We start from the raw sequence: 18226 nt of genomic DNA on the forward strand, positions 1-18226 counted from the left end.
TGGGGGTTGCCACCCATCCCACTGGGATCCTGTCACTGGCCGTGGTACTCATGAAATGTTTGGTGACAGTAAGAGGTTTCCAAAGACACCACGACATTTATTCTGAACCCACTGCATCACGGCTCCGATGTGTCCCTGACACTCTTGCCTAGATGTCTCGGGAATGCTTTGAGGATTTTAAGGGTAGTTTTAAGGGTACAAAGGAGTCACAAAAGGAAACAACTTAAATAGCCTGGATTTCAGCTGCAGGTTCGCACTCCGATGCCTGTCCGCAGAAATGTCCGGATGGTTTACAAAGAAATTAGTGCCACCTAACCTGTCCCACCCCGTGTGGCTGAGCTGGTCTAAATACTGATAGAAGAGGGCCAGAGCGAAAGGACGGCAGGCAAAGTGCTGGCCTTGCACAGCGCCGGCCCAGGCTCAATCCGCAGCACCCTGTATGGTCCCTAAGCCCCGCCAGGAGTGATTCCTGAGTGCAAAGCCAGGAGGAAGCTCTGAGCACCACCAGGCGTGGCCCAGGAACAAAGGAAAATAATTCCTTCTCATAAACATTGGTGAGGAATCATCTGGCTGAGGAGGTGTGCTTGGTTTCTGCCTTCGTGCTCCAGTGATAGTTCCAGGACCCGTGGGTCTGGGGTGTCAAGACAGTGAAAACCAAGTCTGTGCCCTCACGGATCGTCAGCAGGTCCCCAGAGAGTTCTGTCGGGATGCCATGTGATATCGCTACAAAAGAGGCGACCCTATCACTCAACATAAAGTTTCTGTGGAGCTGCAGCTCAGAGCGTCAGGGCAGAGCCCCCCAGATTGTGAGGCCCAGGGCTTGAGTCCCCAGTACCTCATTCACTCCCCCATGCCCCAGGGTGACACTCCCACCCCCACAGCCTAGAAGTTGGGGTGAGCTCTCACACCACCCCCCGCCCCTCTACTTCAGGTTCTAGGCTGAATCTTTTTTTTTAATGTACTGCAATTTATTCAGCCGTTGATTAATCTGATTGAAGTGGGCATGAACTCCACACTACTTAAAAATTTTTTTAATTGGATATTTGTAAGATAGACCATTACAAAGCTGTTTATAATTGGGTTTCAGTCATACAGTGATCCAGCACCCATCCCTCCACCAGTGTACATTTCCTACCACTAATGTTCCTCGTCTACCTCCAACCATAAGCCTCCCTCTATGGAAAGCACTTTCCTTCTTGCTCTCTTTCTCTCTCTCTCTCTCTTTTTCTTTTATGCATTATGGTTTGCAATACAGGTGCTAAGAGGTCATGGTGTTTGTTCAGGGCATTCGGTATTGTTATCGGGACAGTAAGGCTAGAGTAGCTTTTTGGGTGGCAGCTTTCAGGTGTGGATGTGACTACCGAGGCTTCTGGAAGTACAAGAAGATGGGGAGAGATAGCTCATCCCAACCCCAAGAAAGCCTGGAGATTTTAGTTACAAAACCCACATACCAAAATTCTCAGATTATACCTTGGTAAGGTCCATCCTGAGACAGTGGAGTCAGGCCAGGAGTATGGTGGCGATTTTGGACTGTGGAAGCAAGTGGCTGCCGGGAACTCTGCTTGGGGTGGGCACAGGTCAACCTGCTCCCCTCTGGTTTACCCTGGTCTGTTCAGCCATGTTCAGGTCCAAGCTTCACTGATGCTTTTGATCTCTTTCGAGTTTTATTTACGGGTCTCTGAAGCAAGGCCAGTAGTAGAACTTACAGGGTGAGCTGGAGTTGGTTTGTGGTGTGACTGCCAGTGCTTCCATGAGTATTGGGAAGTGGTGGGAGGTAGCCCACCCCAACTCTGGGAAAGCCTGGAGATTTCAGTCACAAAACCGACATACCAGAATTTTCAACAGATCATATCTTGGTGATGTCCATCCTGAGACAGTGGAGTTATTGCCAGGGGTATGGCAGCGATTTTGGATTGAGGAAGCAAGCGGTTGCCAGGGGCTCTGTTTGGGCGGGCCCCAAGTCAACCCGCCCCCTCCGATTTACCCTTGTTCTGTTCAGCCATGCGAACGTCTGAGCTTAACTGAGGCTTCTGATCTCTTTCGAGATTTATTTATGGGCTTCTGAAACAAGAACAGTAGTAGAGCTTACAGGGTGGGCTGGAGTTGGTTTGTGGAGGGTGATTTCCAGTGCTTCCATGAGTATTGGACTAGGCTGAATCTTGACCTCTCATGTGAGCTGCTGTGTGGACAGACCCTGTGCCCAGAATAAGTTTCACCCCCAACTGCCAACACTGGACTCTAGGGTTGCTAGCCTGTGGCTTCCTCACCCCTGTCTTCCTTCCCCCTGCCTCCTTCTGGAGACTTGATCAGCTGGGCTCTCCCAGGTCCCCCGAGCATGTTTGGGGGTCTCAGGGCCATACATCGGTGCTCAGGGGACCAGCCTAGGGACCACCCTGGGCTGGCCAAGGCCAAGGGGAGCGCTGGATCCCGTGTGCCTTCCCAGCCCCCGGGCATGCCCTTCCCTCGGAGCCGATGGGAGTGCCACGAGAAGTGAGAGTGAGATCAGGGACACTTGTCTCCCTGGATGCAGCCGTGAGGGGGTCTCTGCAAACATCGCTCTATTCGGAGTCAGAGTGCACAGTGCTGGTGAGAGGATTCTCTCAGACTCAGAGACGCCTGGCAACCCCTCTGGTTGCTGAGCCCCGCCAGGAGTGATTCTTGAGCGAAAAGCCAGGAGAAAGCCCTGAGCACCACCAGGTGTGGCCCAGAAACAAGGAAAAATGATTCCTTCTCCAAAATGTTGACTAAGAATCATCTGACCCTCGCGGTGTTCAGGGGTCAGGGGGAACCTCCTGGCATTTCTGGGCCAGTTGGTGCCAAGGAGGCCGTGCTATGTGCCCGGCTGTGCTGGGTTCTCCTGTGAGCAGGGGACTGGAGCACACTTATCTCTGGGACAGGGAGCACCGTTTGGACCTGGTTCATGTCCTGTGGCTGATCAGCTTCCCACTTTCCTGGCACGGGGAACATCAGTGAAGGGGGCTCAGCCCCTTACTTACCAGGAGGCGGGTCTTTGGACAAGGCCTCTCATGTGCTCGAGGTCACTGCAGGTTATTCCTGTCTCAGCCCGGGGGTCCTGTGGGAAAATCCTGGGCTGACCTCTCCTCTCCCACTGCCCTTCTGTTCTAGTCTGCAGTCCGAGCCCTTGCATTGAGTTTTGTTTTGGTCATTTGTTCCCTTGGTTTCTCTTCTACATGGAGTGGAATCAGACCCTGGGCTGTCTCTCCTGCTGCCTCACGTCCCCAGAGCAGGAGCCTCCAATGCCTCCCCCTGGGACCCATTGCCGGGCTGTCACTGGCCTCTGGAGCTGAGTTGCAGTCCATAGTGCATGCAGACCACTGACCACAGTGTGAGCTGTTCACAGGGCGTGAGGTCCAGTGTGTGTCAACCACAGAGCAGGATGCAAGTGGTCTGTGGTGTTTATGGTCCCAATGTGAGCAGTCCATGGTGTGAGCAGTCCATGGTGTGAGCTCTCCACAGGAGTGAGCAGTCCACCATGCATGCAGTCCACAGTGCATTTGGACCACGGCTTCTTCATCCACACACGTGTCCACACTGTGGCTGCTCTGGGAGGAGCAGGGGCTTCCCATCTCTCTCTCTCTGCATCTCTTTCCTCAGGGTCTGCAGGTCAGACGCCCAGTCAGTCCAGCTGGGTCTCTGCTTCCTGTTTGGGGGCGTCTCCGCGCTGCTCTGCAGAATAACAGAGCAACAGAGCTGTGCTGGTTCTCCATGCAGGAGCCTCCTGGCCTCTGAAGCGCGTGGCTGCCCATGGCCTCTGCCCCTCCGGGTCCCCTCCATCCATGCTGCTGTTCTCAGGGCGGTGATGGTGCGGACCCCCATGGGGAGCAGCGGTGAGAGGGGGCCTCTGGTCCTGCAGCATCATGGCTGGTCACCGCTCAGCCCCGCCCAGCCCCAGAGTCTGCCGCAGCCGCTTCCCTCTGGGCCGCCCTCACCCCTCTCATCTTCAGCTCCAGCAGCTAAGGTGGGCCACGCTGAGTTGCTTCTTGGGGTAGCCCCACCCCCAGTCCGGCGTGATCCAGCCTTGACCTGTAGGTGCTTGAGGTTCCAGGTTGCATACAGGGCGGGGGAACCCCGGCGAGCCAAGTCACAGTGGGTTTGTCAGACAGGACTCTGGAGAGAAGGGACTTAGAGGTGGGACATTCTGGATATAGGTGACCCTTGCCCGCGCTCCTGGATAAGGCCAGGGAAGAATCAGCTGAGGGATCTGCTGGGACTTGAGCAGGGGCCCACATGCCAAGGGGTCGGGTGCTGAGGGCCACCAGGAGTGCCCCCCACTCACAATAAAAGGGAAGAACAGCCCCAAATAGGGGGAGCGGAAAGCAGTGGACCTGGTCACCTAATCAGCGCATGCCAGTGTGTGAGAGGGGCTCCAACAGGCCAAGTCGGCGTGTGGCAGCCACGGGCCCAATTCCCAGTGCCACTCGCAGGGAGCAAGCCCTGGGCACTACAGGCAGCAGCCCCAAAAGAGAACAAGAACAAACAACTTTAAAAAAACGGTTTTTGTAACTGAATTCCAGGTATCTGGAAAGTTGAGGAGATACGGGGAGGTAGAAAAATGAAAACCTGGGCCAGAGCGATAGTCCAGCTGGGTGGGCTCTTGCCTTGCATGTGGCCGACCCAGGTTTGATCCCCGGTATCCCATAGGGCCCCTCAAGCACCACCAGGAGTTATTCCTGAGTGCAGAGCCAGGAGTAACTCCTGAGTGTCACCGGGTATGGCCCCCAAAGGAAAAACAGAAAAATGAAAACCTAGCTGGGCCTGGGAGATGGGCCATGGATCGAGCACTTGCCAAGCCATGTGTGGGGCCCTGAGTTTGACCCTCAGCACTGATGCACCCCAATCTCCCTGCATCACTGGCACACCCACCCAGCACCTCCAGGCCAAAGCCTTAGGCCTTCATTGTGCAGTTGTAGCGTGGGCTGGATGGACAAGTGGTGAGAGCGAGAGAGGGAGAGGGGGGGGTGGGGGAGAGAGAGAGAGAGAGAGAGAGAGAGAGAGAGAGAGAGAGAGAGAGAGATATTTCCTTTTTGAGAGAGAGAAAACAAGACTTCTTCCTCTTTAAATGACCCAAGTTTTAAAGGTGGAATAAAATATATAATGCCGAGAGAGGGGACACGGGATGAAATGAGCCGAGTAGGTGAGGGGCGGGGAGGGGGGCATGAGCAGAAAAGCACCAGAACTGAATGCAGAGAAGGAATGAGCCGGGGCAGGAGTGAGGCTAGTCTAAGGAGCTTTATATAGGTGGGCGCAGAGCTCCTGAAGAGTGGGGAAGGCCAGGAAAAGGATTTGAAGACAGTATCTCCTCCAAGTCCTTCCCCTCAGAGTTAGACACTGTAAACCTACAGATCCAGACAATAGCATGAAAAAAAAACCCAGCAGTGTTTTATGGGCTGTGTTAGCCAGGCATAAGCCAACTGTATGAAAATGGGTGTCAAGGTGTGAAAAGAGGATTTATCCAGTGAACCATTCATAAACTCCACAGGAAGACGGAGAACACTACTCAAAGCTAAACTATGAGAAAATATAGAATTGGAACATAAGACAACAAAGGAAATAAATTTAAAAAAAAAACATCAGGACAAGCCCTGAAGAGGGCGGGAAAGGGGACAGAGAATAGCTGAGACATAAGAAAAAATCAAGCAGCAGGATTTTGTTAACTGTGCGAGTCCCTCTGAAATTATCTGTATGTTCACATATTTTGTTGAATTTTCCGTAGGACAGCACTTTGTTGATTTGTGGGATTCCTTGGAAAAGTAATTATTTTCTGTGTTAAGTGGTTAATATTTTATCTCAGGCTGTTGTTTGTCTTTTAATTTTTAACGAAGTGTCCTTTTAAGTGCGGAGCTGTGAGCTCTTTATGTTGTGAAAAATCTGCTTTGTTGGCTTGACAACTTCTTACATTTGCTTTTTGGTAAATTTTAGAATCAGTTTGTAGAACTCTGAGGTGATAATTATTTAGCCCTGTGATGTTATTGGTTTTACAGACAAATTTCTAGACAGGTGATTGGCCGTACTATTGAGGGACGAGATTTCCCATAGTAACTTCTGGGAAGATGCTATGTCAACCTTGTAACTGGTCGCAACACACCATAGGGAACTGTCAGGTGTATGGAATCCATTGGCTATTTTCAAGTGACATGTTTGTTCTGGAGGTCTTTCTTCCATCTGTTTTTCCCCCTTGATTGGAAATGACTTATGGTGTCCTGGCTGACAAGGTGTGGACAGAAGTAGTTTTCTGTGCCACCATGGCGGAGTACAGACTCTTGTCATTCACACCTTCATCAGGGTGTTTGAAGGTCCTTTGTAGATGTGATTAAAATCCATAGCCAGTGCACTTGGAGGAAATGAACCATCTTGTATAATCTGGACTGTTTTGAGTCAACTGTAAAAGTCCACTGAAACAGTCCACGGTCCACTGAAATTCCACTGAAATAGTCCACTGAAGTTCCAGTGACATGGTCCTCTGAGGTTCCCCTGAGACAGGGCACTGAAAGGTTAAGCGGAAGTCTGGGGGCGTCCCTGAGAAGAGGAGGTGCTGCCCCTCCATGAGTTTCAGACTTGCCTGACCGTCTCCTTAGCAATGAGTCCCATGATTCCCTTCAGTCCTTCTGTCTGTCTGCGCTGGACCCCTGGAAGTGGTTCCTGCATGAGATGGCACAAACAGCAGAAGGACACGCAGGCCCTTGGGCCTGGAACCCAGGGGGGTGGACGCCCCTGCTCGTCTCTGTCAGCTCGGAGTCCATCTCTGTCGGCAAGGAAACGGGGAAGACAGACAGAGGGTGTTCCTCCTGGAGCCGCTGACCAACAGGGACAGACCAGGGGCGCTCCTTCTGCAGCCACTGACCAGCAGAGCTCAGCATGGTCTCTCTCGCTCCTGGCGGTCAGTTGAGGCAGGGTGGGGAAGTCAGGAGAGTGTCAACAGCCCGTTGTTGGGGGCAAGTCCCCAGGGTGCAGGCGGGCCTGGGGTCTGGCCCCCCACTCAGGCCAGCACCACCCCCAGGCTGCCCTGCAGTGGAATGAAGGCCAGCCCAGATGTGCGCGGCTCTGTCCATTGGCATCGGGAACAGGATGTGCTGGGCCAGTGGCCTGTTCCAGAGCCCAGCGACACTTCACCTGCTCCCGTTGGGGTTCCTCTCTAAGCCTCCCACCTGCAGGGGGGAAGCCAGGGCCAGGCAGGTGTGTGGGAGCCCAGACGGGGCCGGCAGCAGCTGCACTGATGAGCACAGGCCACGGCTGCAGATGTGCTCACGTGGGCAGTTAGATGTGCTCCCGTGGCCTTGGGTGGGTCACGGTGCCTCTTCCTGTGAAGTAGCTGTGGACAGGGAGACAGTGCTTCTTTTCTTCATGGTTGTTTTTTTTTCCAAAAATGGGTGTTGGGGAATCTTACCACACACAGCAGCAATGAGTCCTGGAGGGCACCACAGCACCAGAGATTTCTCCGGGCCCCATACCGAGCTGACTTCACCGGGATGCCCCAGACGGAGCAGGTGCTGTCTCCCCGCCTTCCCCAGATGGAACCCTGATGACCATGAGCTTCTACAAGCAAGGCTCCAATATGTGGGTGTCAGGACTAATTCTCCAAGCCACATTGGAATAGCTCCCAACAGAGATGTCTCTGGAACCCAACCATTCATAATTTAGAATCTCAGAAGCATGCGGCCACATAAGCAGCCTTGCAACCTTTTACGATATGCAAATTGAGCAATGGAAAATAAATGATCTATCATCTACCCCTGGAAGGCAGGCTTGAGTGGTGGTGGGAAAATTCGAGCAATATATAATGCCCAAAAGGAGAGAGTATCTGGGCAATTGTCTGCCATAGGGGCAGGGTAAGGATGCAAGTGGGGGGTATAATGGGGACTTTGGTGGTGGAAAGTTTACACTGGTGGAGGGATGGGTGATCACATATTGTTTAGCTGAATCTCAAATATGAAATCTTTGTAACTATATCTCACAGTGGCTCAATAAAAAAAATTTTAATGGGTGTTGGGGCCAGAGCAATAGTACAGCGGGGAGGGCGCCAGCCTTATACACAGCCAACCAGGTTCAATCCCCAGCATTCCATAGGGACCCCGAGCACTATCAGGTGTAATTTCTGAGTGCAGAGCTAAGAGTAGCCCATGAGTACCGCCAGGTGTGATCAAAAAAAGCCAAAAAAAAGATGTGTATTTGGGGACTGGAGAGATAGTCCAGCATTGAGGGCACTTATCTTTCACCTGGCTAACCCAGACTTGACCCCTGGCTTGACCCCATATGGTCCCCCAAACACGGGCAGGAGTGATCCCTGAGCACAGAGCTGGGAGTCAGCCCTGAGCGCTGCCGATGTGGCTCCAAAACTGAAAACTGGGAGTTTTCCGTAGTGTCAGACACCTCAGCAGGTTCTCAAGTGGCAGAGCCCCCAGCCTGCTGGTCCCGCGGGGCAGCGCCACACCTGCCCTCTCCCCACAGTGGGTTCAGCCCTTCGGACCCACCGGAGCTGTCCAGTGCCTTAGAAACAAGCCCTTGGCTCTCCAGGGAGGTCACGTGGCAGTGCCAGGTCCACTGGAAACACCGCTCAGCTTTTCTGTTCGACATAGATTCTGTTATTTTTGCTTCTCTCAACCGCAATATGCAATGTTAGTTTTGCTTTCCTCAACTGTGGTATTTAATGAAATGTGCCAGCACCTACGGGCAGGGTTTCTATGATGAATGAACTCCAAACATGTTTTTTTTTTCCTTTTCTTTTTTCCTTTGGTCTTTTTATTTCTCTCCCTTCACTGCCAGTGCGGATCATTTTGCCATGTAAGAAAGCTTAAACCTATTTGCTGCATATATTAACTTCTCTTTCAATATAGTTTTTGAAATTTCGCTCGCGCAGAAAATTTTCCTGCTGTGCCCATGAGAAATTCCATGCTGATTGTGCGTCCGACCATATTGGGTGGGTGGGGGTGGGGGGCAATGCATGCATTGCTTTGACCTTTCACATGACCCCTAGCAGCCCTGCAGGGCTTTGCCTCTGGTAACTGAACTGAGCTCAGATGTAACTTTAATATGCAATTTAAAAATATAGGTGAGGTAAAGGTTAACACATTCTGTGTAAATGTATCTAAAGCCATTATTATTTATTCAGAAAATTTCTTATAAATCTGCGTGGGGAGGCTTCCTGCCGTCAGGAACATGACTGGGCTCCCGAGATGGCACTTGCTTTCATCTCAGTAAAGAGGCGTCTCTGTTCATTAAAGACTGCGGAGGGGAACAAAGTGGGCAGCGCCGGTATCTGTGAAGGTTCTGGAAGCCCCTCAGAACTGCTCTCCCTTTATCCAGCGGCGTGAGCATCCCAGCCCACATCTCCTCGAGGAAAATAGGAACTGAGGCCCTTCTTTTACATGTGCAAATCATATGAAACTTCATCCCAAAGACAATTGTCAGCAAGGGGCTACTGAAGGGGACTAATGAAAGTAGAGGCCTAGCCCTCTCCCGGCCAAGCGGGGATGGAGAATGTCACTGGTACAATCTCCGAGAGCAATAAAATCAGTCTTTGTTTACATTCTTGCCAGTCGCCTTCCTTCGAGCGTTTGTTCTTTGGTTTTGATCTGGGGCGTGTTGTTAATGGGAAACATGGAAGCTTTCTGTCTGCAGTGGGCAAGGCCCGCAGAGACACCAGCTGGGTGCAGGTCCCCAACGCGGAGTCGGCACTGGGAAGCAGGATGGATGAAATGCATCCTGTGGCACTGCACCGGGAGGCGGGGCCCAGAGGCACTTCCTGCCTGCTGCTGCCTTCAGAATGCCTGAAGGCCAGGAGGGCCAAAGGAGCCCGAGAGCAGTGCCAGAGACACGGGGTGGCCACAGAGCATCGAGGGGCTCGAAGGCAGAGACACCCAGACTCTGGGCACAGCCACGCACTCTGTGTGCCTGTGGCTACTTCAGGAGCTTGGCTTTCAACCCTCGCCTCTCACCCCCTCTACCTGATGCCAGTCCCATGTGACTGTACCTCTGCTCCGGCGAATTTGGGACAGCTCCAGCTGTGCGCATGGGCAGAGTTGAAGGCCATTTCCAGCCCCGAGGTGGAGAGTGTGCCCGGCAGCTGGGCACTGACGCTCGGGGACAGGTTTCCAGTCACTTGATCCGGGCATGGTGTGCTGACCCGGAAATGACCTCTGTGGGGTCACCCTGCCCAGGGGCCACAGCCTGTGGAGCTTATGAGGTCACAGTGAACCCCAGGTCCTAAGGGCTGCCGTGCACAGCTCTGGACTGTGATACCCTGGAAACCAGCAAGGGACTTGGAGGTTGTATGCGCTGGGGGAGACGTAATACATGGGGGAGATAATTCACGGCCACCAGAATATCACAGCCAGTGCTGGAAGGCCGGAGGAGGGAGCATGAAATGGATGATACAAAAAGTTTGGTGGGTAGATGAGATGGGACCCCCCCCCCCATCCCCACCATGGTACTGCTTGACCAACCAGGCAGGCAGCTCACTGTGAGACCCCAGGATGCTTGGGCCCCACAATGCTGGAGGTACCTGGGCCACCCCAGGGTACTCTGGGCACTGGCTGGTGCCAGATGTCAGACCATGGTCAGTGACATGCAGGGCAGCTCTTGAACCCAGTTCCATCTCCAGCTCCTGGGATCCTTCTAGAGAAAGATGAAAACACGCATCAGGAAGCACCAAGAGACTGAGGGATGGACGGTAGAGGGTTCTCAGTGTCAGCCGTGTGTGGCAACCCCCCAGTGCTGCATAGGGCACCCTGAGCACTGCCAGGAGCAAGCCCTGAGCACAGAGCCAGGAGTGAGTTCGGAGTGCTGCCGGCAGGGGTAGCCCCAGCCCGACCCTCTTCCCAACCCCCCGCACAATCCAAGCAACAGTGAAAACGGGGGACGCAGGGGGCAGCCCAGTGTGGGGCCTTCGGGGAGAGCCAGTGCCCAGCAGTGCCCAGTGCGTCTCGACTCACAGCCTGGGCTCAAGTCTTTCTGGTCTCGGGAGCTGGGGTTCGGCCCCAGGCAGCCTGTTCTGGCCGAGGAGAATCGTCTTGGGCTTCCAGAGGAGACCCCCACCTTCTTCACGTGCCAACGACTGGGGCTCCTTTTGGACCCGAAACTGACTCAGCCACGGATGCTTATTGTCTGGACGGGAGCGAGTCTGCAGATGGGGAGACGAGGCCTCTCGAGCCTGGCCCCGGGGAGCCATGAAGAACGAGTGGGGAGGAGGTGCAGGGGCGACCCTCGACTCAAAGTGGGGCTCCCTTTCCTCCGTGGCGCACTCAGCCTGTGTTTGGCTGGACTCGAAGCTTGCGTGGCTGGTAGCACGGCATCCTGGAAATTTCACCAAGGAGGCATTTTGCAAATCTCAGTCCCTCGGGGTCAGCCAAAGCAGATCCAGTCCACTGGACAGGGCCGTGTCCGAGTGCACTGTCTGATCATGACCACTCCCGCCTCCCCACACACTGCTTTGCTCAAGGGTCTTCGCCGTGTCCTAGGAGGAAAATGTCATTTAGTAAATGGAATGTACTGATGAGGCTCTAATAAAAGAAAAGTAATAAATGAGGTGTCACTCGACTTAAAATGCGTCTTCTTTCAGAAAAGAGGCAATTACTGTTATAAAGATAGCATCCGAAAAATTATTACGGCTGAGAAGTATGCGATCTGTCTGTCTGTGGCACAGTTAATTTTAAAAGTATTACCAAGCATACAAATCATAAAAATAAAATGCTGAACCATACTAATTGAAAGTGAATTTAATATGCATTTCTGAGGAACTCGCTCTACTCTCCCAGCTTTAAAGAATTGTAACTCAGAAGCTATTAGTTATCAGATTTTCTTTGAAATGTCCAACCTCTTTTAATGAAGAATATTACTCACGGACCTTATCTTTGATCCTGCAATAATTTTGTGCTGTACAATAAGTAATAATACAGGGACATTCATATTTTACCCTGGCTTTTATGTGTTCAGTCAAATTGCTGTAGGATTCAATTTTTATTAAAAAAAATTCTGATTAGGAATGAAAAGAAGAGCTACATTTCCTAATTGAATTGTTCGGCTATTCACGTTGTATGACTGAGCTCTTAGTAGAAGAATCGATTAGCATTGATTTAAAGTAACATCATGGAGTCAGCGTTACCTGGTGATCATGAGAACCTTTCCTTTGCTTCTTCGTTTGCTGTGCTGGGGCTCAAACCTGGGACCTCACACTTCATCGCTGACTCCAGGAGGTTTTGGTTCCATTGATTCTTTTTGGAAGTTGACCCATACACACGCAGAAGTGCAGCCATCTGTCTTCTTCCCGCACCCAAGTCTGGGGCACCCTCCCCTCCCATGATGCCTCTTTTGAAACCCTGAGAGACACCCGTGTCCCTGAGACTCTGTCACTCTGTCTTCTGTCCTTGCCTCTGCACAGCGTGCCTTCTTCGGGCTGTCTTCTGTGCTGTGTGACACACACTCGGTGACCTCCGCATTCTAGTCTCCACCGCATCGTTCTCTTCAGATGTGTCACACTTAACAAGACCCAATAGTCCTGTCTCTGCCGATCTTGTTGTTGCTTCAACACCATCATTTACTGTGACTTGCTTCACCCCTCCCAACACCACACCACACACACACACACACACACACACACACACACACACACACACACACACACACACACTGGTAGTGGGGGCTAATCCGCATTCAGGCTCGAGGTCTCTTATTGCTGGTGTAGTGTTTCACCGGCAAACGTATTCCCTGTGATGTGCCTTATCTTTCATTTAGGTGACAGGTGGAGTGTGTGTGTGTGTGTGTGTGTGCGCGCGCGCGCAATACATGTATGGGTATTGGTATCTGAACACGCTGCTGGATTTTGTGTCTTCTTGGAAGTAGGAACTCCCCATCTCTCTCTTTCAAATGCGGGCGGCCTGTGAAATCAGCACCCCCTCTTTGTCCTCCCCCCATCAATCTTGCTCATTTCCTCATAAATAACACCTCGGAGTCCCTGCGCTTCTTCCTGGGCCTTCTGCGCTGTCCCTCTCCCCCCTGGGCTTTGTTCCTGTGTAATGACTCTCCTCGGAGAAGGGGGGACCCGCCCAAGCGTGTTTCCAGCTCTGAGAATGTCTTAGCCAGTTCTTGGTCCATTGTTCTTCCTTGGAGCGTTTTTAATCAGCTCGCTCAGTCCACTGGGGGTTGGCTCGGCTCACTGGGGGCTCACTCGCCTGGCTGGGGGTTTTACTGCAACTGCATTCTGTCAGTCTGTCACTGGAGTCTTCTGGAAGGGATGCTGACTCGGCCAACCATGAAGTATGATACTGGCCCATTTCTCAAGGTCTTAAAAGACAGGATCCCCGGAATTTTGTGATTTTTTTCTCTCCAGAAGACATACATCTTTCACACGTACTTCACTTTAATGCCTTTGTTTTGAAGAGGCTAAGTGGTGCTCAGAGGTCCTGGGTGTCATTTCCAATTAGGCAAGCTAGTTAGTTTTGGATTTGGGACCACACCTAGAGATGCTCGGGCTTCATCCTGCCCCTGTGCTCGGAGCTCACTCCTGCTTACCTCCCCAACCACAAATATTCCTTTGGCCCCCGGGGTGGGTGGGAGTAGGAGGGTTGTAGAACTTTCTCTCCCCCTCACCATGTTTGATCTGTTCCCTTTGTTGCTTGGTTCCATTTGCTGGATGATGGGCTCACTCCTGTGTGCTCTCTCCTCCTGCTATTGGTTCCATCCAGAACTGGAAGTATTCCGCTGGAATCTCATGGCCGTGGCCAGTGCATCTTCATGTGAGTTTTGCAGACTTGATCTGTGGGCATACGCTCCTGTTTATAAAACTGGTGGGTGTATCACGGGGTTAGGAGCATGTCTGTCTCCAGACGTGGGAACAGACAAGACCTCGGTGAGGGCAAGGAGCATTTCTATGTCTGCAGAAAATGCAAAACCCATTCCCTAGCGCTATCTTCAGGCCTTGTCCTGCCCTGCCCCGTGCCTGGCTGTCAGTGAATTGTGCCCTTGAGTTTCATGTATTGTGGGGATGCGCCAGGCCTGCCTTCTTCCTGTGTCTGGGAGCTGCAGGCTGTCCCCAGCTTGCTGTCAAGTCCATGGTTGGCTTACACCCACGTGGCCCTGGTGTCCCTCATTAGTCCGGGACAGGAAATGTCAAGAGCAAAAATTCATGGACCCCAACGTAGTCAAGGCCAGGTTGGGGCCTGTCCAGTGGGCACCTCTTTCCTCACGGCTCTGTGGTGTGTGTCTCGGTGGCTGGCTGGGTTCAGCTGGCCCCCACAGTCTCACCCACCTTTTGTCCTTGCACCTATGGGAACCAGGGGCAGGATGTTCTCCTGCCCCCTCCTTGAATATGGAACCAGAGGTCCGGATTGGGGTGGGTTTTGGTGGACTGTGTGGGAAGGGGCACATGCTTCCTGCATTATACTGCTGAGAGCAGGTTTTGTAGGGTGGAGAGAGGAGTGGTGGCCAACAGTGAGAGCCTGAAGAACTCTCCAGAACTTTCTGGAAAGCTGATGCCACATTTCGGGGCAGCAGGCCCAGGCGGGGTTAGCTCTGGTGTGCAGAAAGGTGTCGCTCTGTCTCCAAGCCAGAGAAAACACGGCATCCAAACTACAGCCACCAGACTTTATAAGGTGCCTGTCAAGCGGAAGAGAGGGGTGCAGGAGGGAACTTAGGAACATGGTGGAGGGAGGTGGCCTCTGGTGGGGGGTTGGTGCAGGAAAGCCAGCCATCAAGGACTTTGTCTATCACGGCTCTTTAAGTCAACATTTTTAGGGAGGAAGGCAGCGTCTTCTCCATGAGCCTCACCCATGTTCAGGTGCACACTGCCCTGCTCTGGACATGCCTGGGACACCTCTTGGCGAGCGTGGCCGTGCCTTAGGCCGGAAGAGGCTCGAGTCTGTGGTGTCTCAGTACCTCTGGGCCCAACCCCTTATTGTCTGGGGTGGCGGAGAAACATTATCAGAATCACATCACACCAGCATTTTCCGCTCACTCCGCCTAATGGCACCAGAGCCTTTTAACAAGCCACCACTTAGGATCATTGTAATGGGAGATTTGTGTTCCATTTTGCATAAGTGATGAATTTCGATTTGATTGAGTCTTTGCATGAAAATCTCCAGAGTACCCTGTTCTTAATGCTTTGGGATCTGGCCCTGACTGGTTTTTTTAATTATTATTATTATTAAAATAACACTTCATTCTAAATTATTCTGTTTACCAGGGTGTTTTCAAATGGGGCCATGTTTTGTCCGTGGCTTTATAATCCACCTAACCTTGATGCCTGTGTTTTGTATCACATGATGGGGACGGTGTGGCCACAGGATTCTCCCAGTAGCAGACTTGGCAGGTGAGGCCCCATAATTTAATCGTTATTTGGGAATGTGCTTAATTCCAATGGGTGTTATGCCAAATAAACCTCATCACGCCTGATCTGCAAGTCTGGTGATAATTTGGGGATACATTTGGATGTAAATTTAGCTCTAGTTTAGGATTGCTGTTTGGGGGTAACTATTAAATAAACCAGCTCAGTTTCTTTCATTGAAAAAAATTCATTTTTAGCTTTGGTTTTTGGGCCACATTTTGCAGTGCTAGGGCTCTGCACTCAGGGATCACTCCTGGCAGGACTCAAGGAACCATATGGGATACCAAGGATAGAACCCAGGTTAGTTGCATGCAAGGCAAGCGCCCTACCCACAGTACTGTTACTCCAGGCACCCTTCCCCACACACAAAAAAAGAAACTCGGTTCTTGATTTCTTCTTTAGAGCATAGAAACTCAACCAGAAGACATATCCTTCTCCGGGAGCCCTCAGAATATTCTGAGGGGCCACAGGTGAAAATTTAGAGTGTTATTTGCAATCTCCCTTTGATTTGTGGTTTGAGTGTGTGTTTTTGACCACACCTGGTAGTGTTCAGGGCTTACTCCTGACGGGGCTTGAAGGACCCCATGTGGTGCTGGGGATTCAACCTGAGTGGGTCACCTGCAAGGCAAGTGCCCTTCCCTTCCAGGAAATCGGCCTTTAAAGGAATTCCCAGGCCTTTGCGTTTACTGAGTATCTTTAGTGGAAGTGGCACCTCTTTGATGTCGGACCCTCTTGTCCCGGCGTGTGGTATGTGTTCAGCTCGATGAGAGCAGCCCTTCTTTCCTGAAAACTCACACTTTCCTTGACAGACAGCAGTTTCCAGCCATTCTCTTGGGTGGTCGCTGTGCATAGGATAGGATCTCACAGTCCTGAGCCCAGGGACCTTGCCTTGCCTTTCACTCTCTGTCCTTGGTGTGAATGAACTTGACCCTTTGGCGGGAGGTCCTTTTGTCCCCCTCCCCCCAGACTAAGTAAATGCACATAAAATGAAAATCAAGAGAATCTAGTTTCTTTTCCTGATGCATTTCTCATACATACACACACACACACACACACACACATATGTATATATGCCTCTCAGAGGGCCTAGCAAGCTACCGAGAGTTTCCTGCCTGCACGGAAGAGCCTGGCAAGCTCCCCATGGCATATTCGATATGCCAAATACAGTAACAATAACATGTCTCATCCCCTGACCCTGAAAAGAGCCTCCAATAGATGGAAAAACGAGTAAGGAGAGGCTGCTAAAATCTCAGGGCTGGGATGAATGGAGACGTTATTGGCGCCCACTTGAGCAAATCGATGAAAAACAGGATGACAGTGATACAGTGACAGTGATTTGTAGGTGAGTCAATATTTTAGCCACACTTGTGTGGGTAAATCCTGATTCATTCCCAAAAAGTAGTCGGAAGCTTGTTGTGGGACTGGTCGGACCGGGCAAAGCCAAACCAAATTTATTCACGTCCCCAGCACAGACCCAGACTTGAGTGAGTGCTCTTTGGGGCTTCAACAAAGACTTTGTAACTTTATTAGTCCTGCACAATGTCCCTTTGAAACGGAGTTCAAGAACAAAGACAGAGGACCAGGGGAAAAGAGGGTGAGAAAATGTTGGTAAGAAAACCAAGTGGAGGGGCTGGAGGGGCACAGTGGGTAGGGCATTTGCCTTGCACGCGGCCAACCCGAGTTCGAATCCCAGCATCCCATATGGTCCCCTGAGCACCGCCAGGGATAATTCCTGAGTGCATGAGCCAGGAATGACCCCTGTGCATTGCCGGGTGTGACCCAAAAAGCAAAAAAAAAAAAGCAAAAAAAAAAAAGAAAACCAAGTGGAGGGAGGGAAATGGGTGGTTTAAAGTGGGGAGGGGGGTGATGCCCAGATCAGCGCTGGCCCCAGGGTGTAGGGAGGAGAAGGAAGGAAAGAGTGGAGGTGGGGGAGGGGAACAGAAGTGACAGATGGGAAGCAACTGGCGCCAGGTCAGGAGCCAGGTACAGAGCTGGTGTTAAGGAATGATGGAGGCAAATACTCCCCGAAATTAAGGGAACCACACTTTAACAACCCAACTTAGAAAGGTGCCTGTGGAGAGGGCAGGCCGGGGGCAGGGGGGTGGGGGTGGGATATGTGAGGGAACCTGGGGACGCGAGCGGAGGGAAGTTGGCGATGGTGCTAGGATCAGTGCTGCAACGTTCTACGTCAAGAACTCAGCTATGAATAACTTTGTAAATCACAGTGCCTTAATTAAGTTTTTTTTAAAGTGGAGCAGAAATAAAATATATAATGACTTTAAAGAAAAAGAAGATAAGCAGATGGGGGCCAGAGTCGTAGTGCAGTGGGCACGCTCACCTTGCATGTGGCCAGCCCGGGTCCATCTCCAGCACCCCCTAAGGTCCCCCGAGCATCTGAGTGCAGAGCCAGCAGTAAGCCCTGAGCACTGCCAGGTGTGGGCCCCCATGAGGGAGGGAGGGAGGGAGGGAGGGAGGGAGGGAGGGAGGGAAGGAAATGTCTTGGGGAGTGCAGGCGGTGGGTGTGGGGGGTGCTGGTGAGGTTCCAACCGGAGACTTTGGGCAATGTTTTTCCCCACCAAGGCCTCTGACCTGGCCATGTGACAGCCACAAGTCTCTTTCCTCATGAATTTGCTTGCTTCTGGGGGTGCGGCGCCGGCAGGGCCCTCAGTGAGAGCTGCCCGGTGGGCTCTGGCACTCGCTGACCATCCAGTGTTCTACATACCGAGAGGGCATCAGTCGGCAAGAGAGGTGTGGGGCGTGGGAGAGGCACTGAGTCTCTGTGACGGGGACTTCCTGTCCCCTCCGGAGCCAGACATTCCTCCTGGGGCGGGACAGGACAGAGTTAAGGCTCCTGCCTTGCCCGTGGCTCTGGCCACAAACCTGGTCCGAATC

At 52.1% G+C, this 18226-nt stretch overlaps 1 protein-coding gene across 1 annotated transcript in view; it reads left to right on the forward strand.

Moving 5' to 3' along the window:
• Nucleotides 1-18226, forward strand: part of ENTREP2 (endosomal transmembrane epsin interactor 2) — a 147547-nt gene that overhangs the window by 70770 nt on the left and 58551 nt on the right. The gene's annotated exons all lie outside the window — the stretch shown is intronic.

The sequence above is a fragment of the Sorex araneus genome, chromosome 6, assembly GCF_027595985.1.
Source record: "Sorex araneus isolate mSorAra2 chromosome 6, mSorAra2.pri, whole genome shotgun sequence".
NCBI classification, from domain to species: Eukaryota; Metazoa; Chordata; class Mammalia; order Eulipotyphla; family Soricidae; genus Sorex; species Sorex araneus.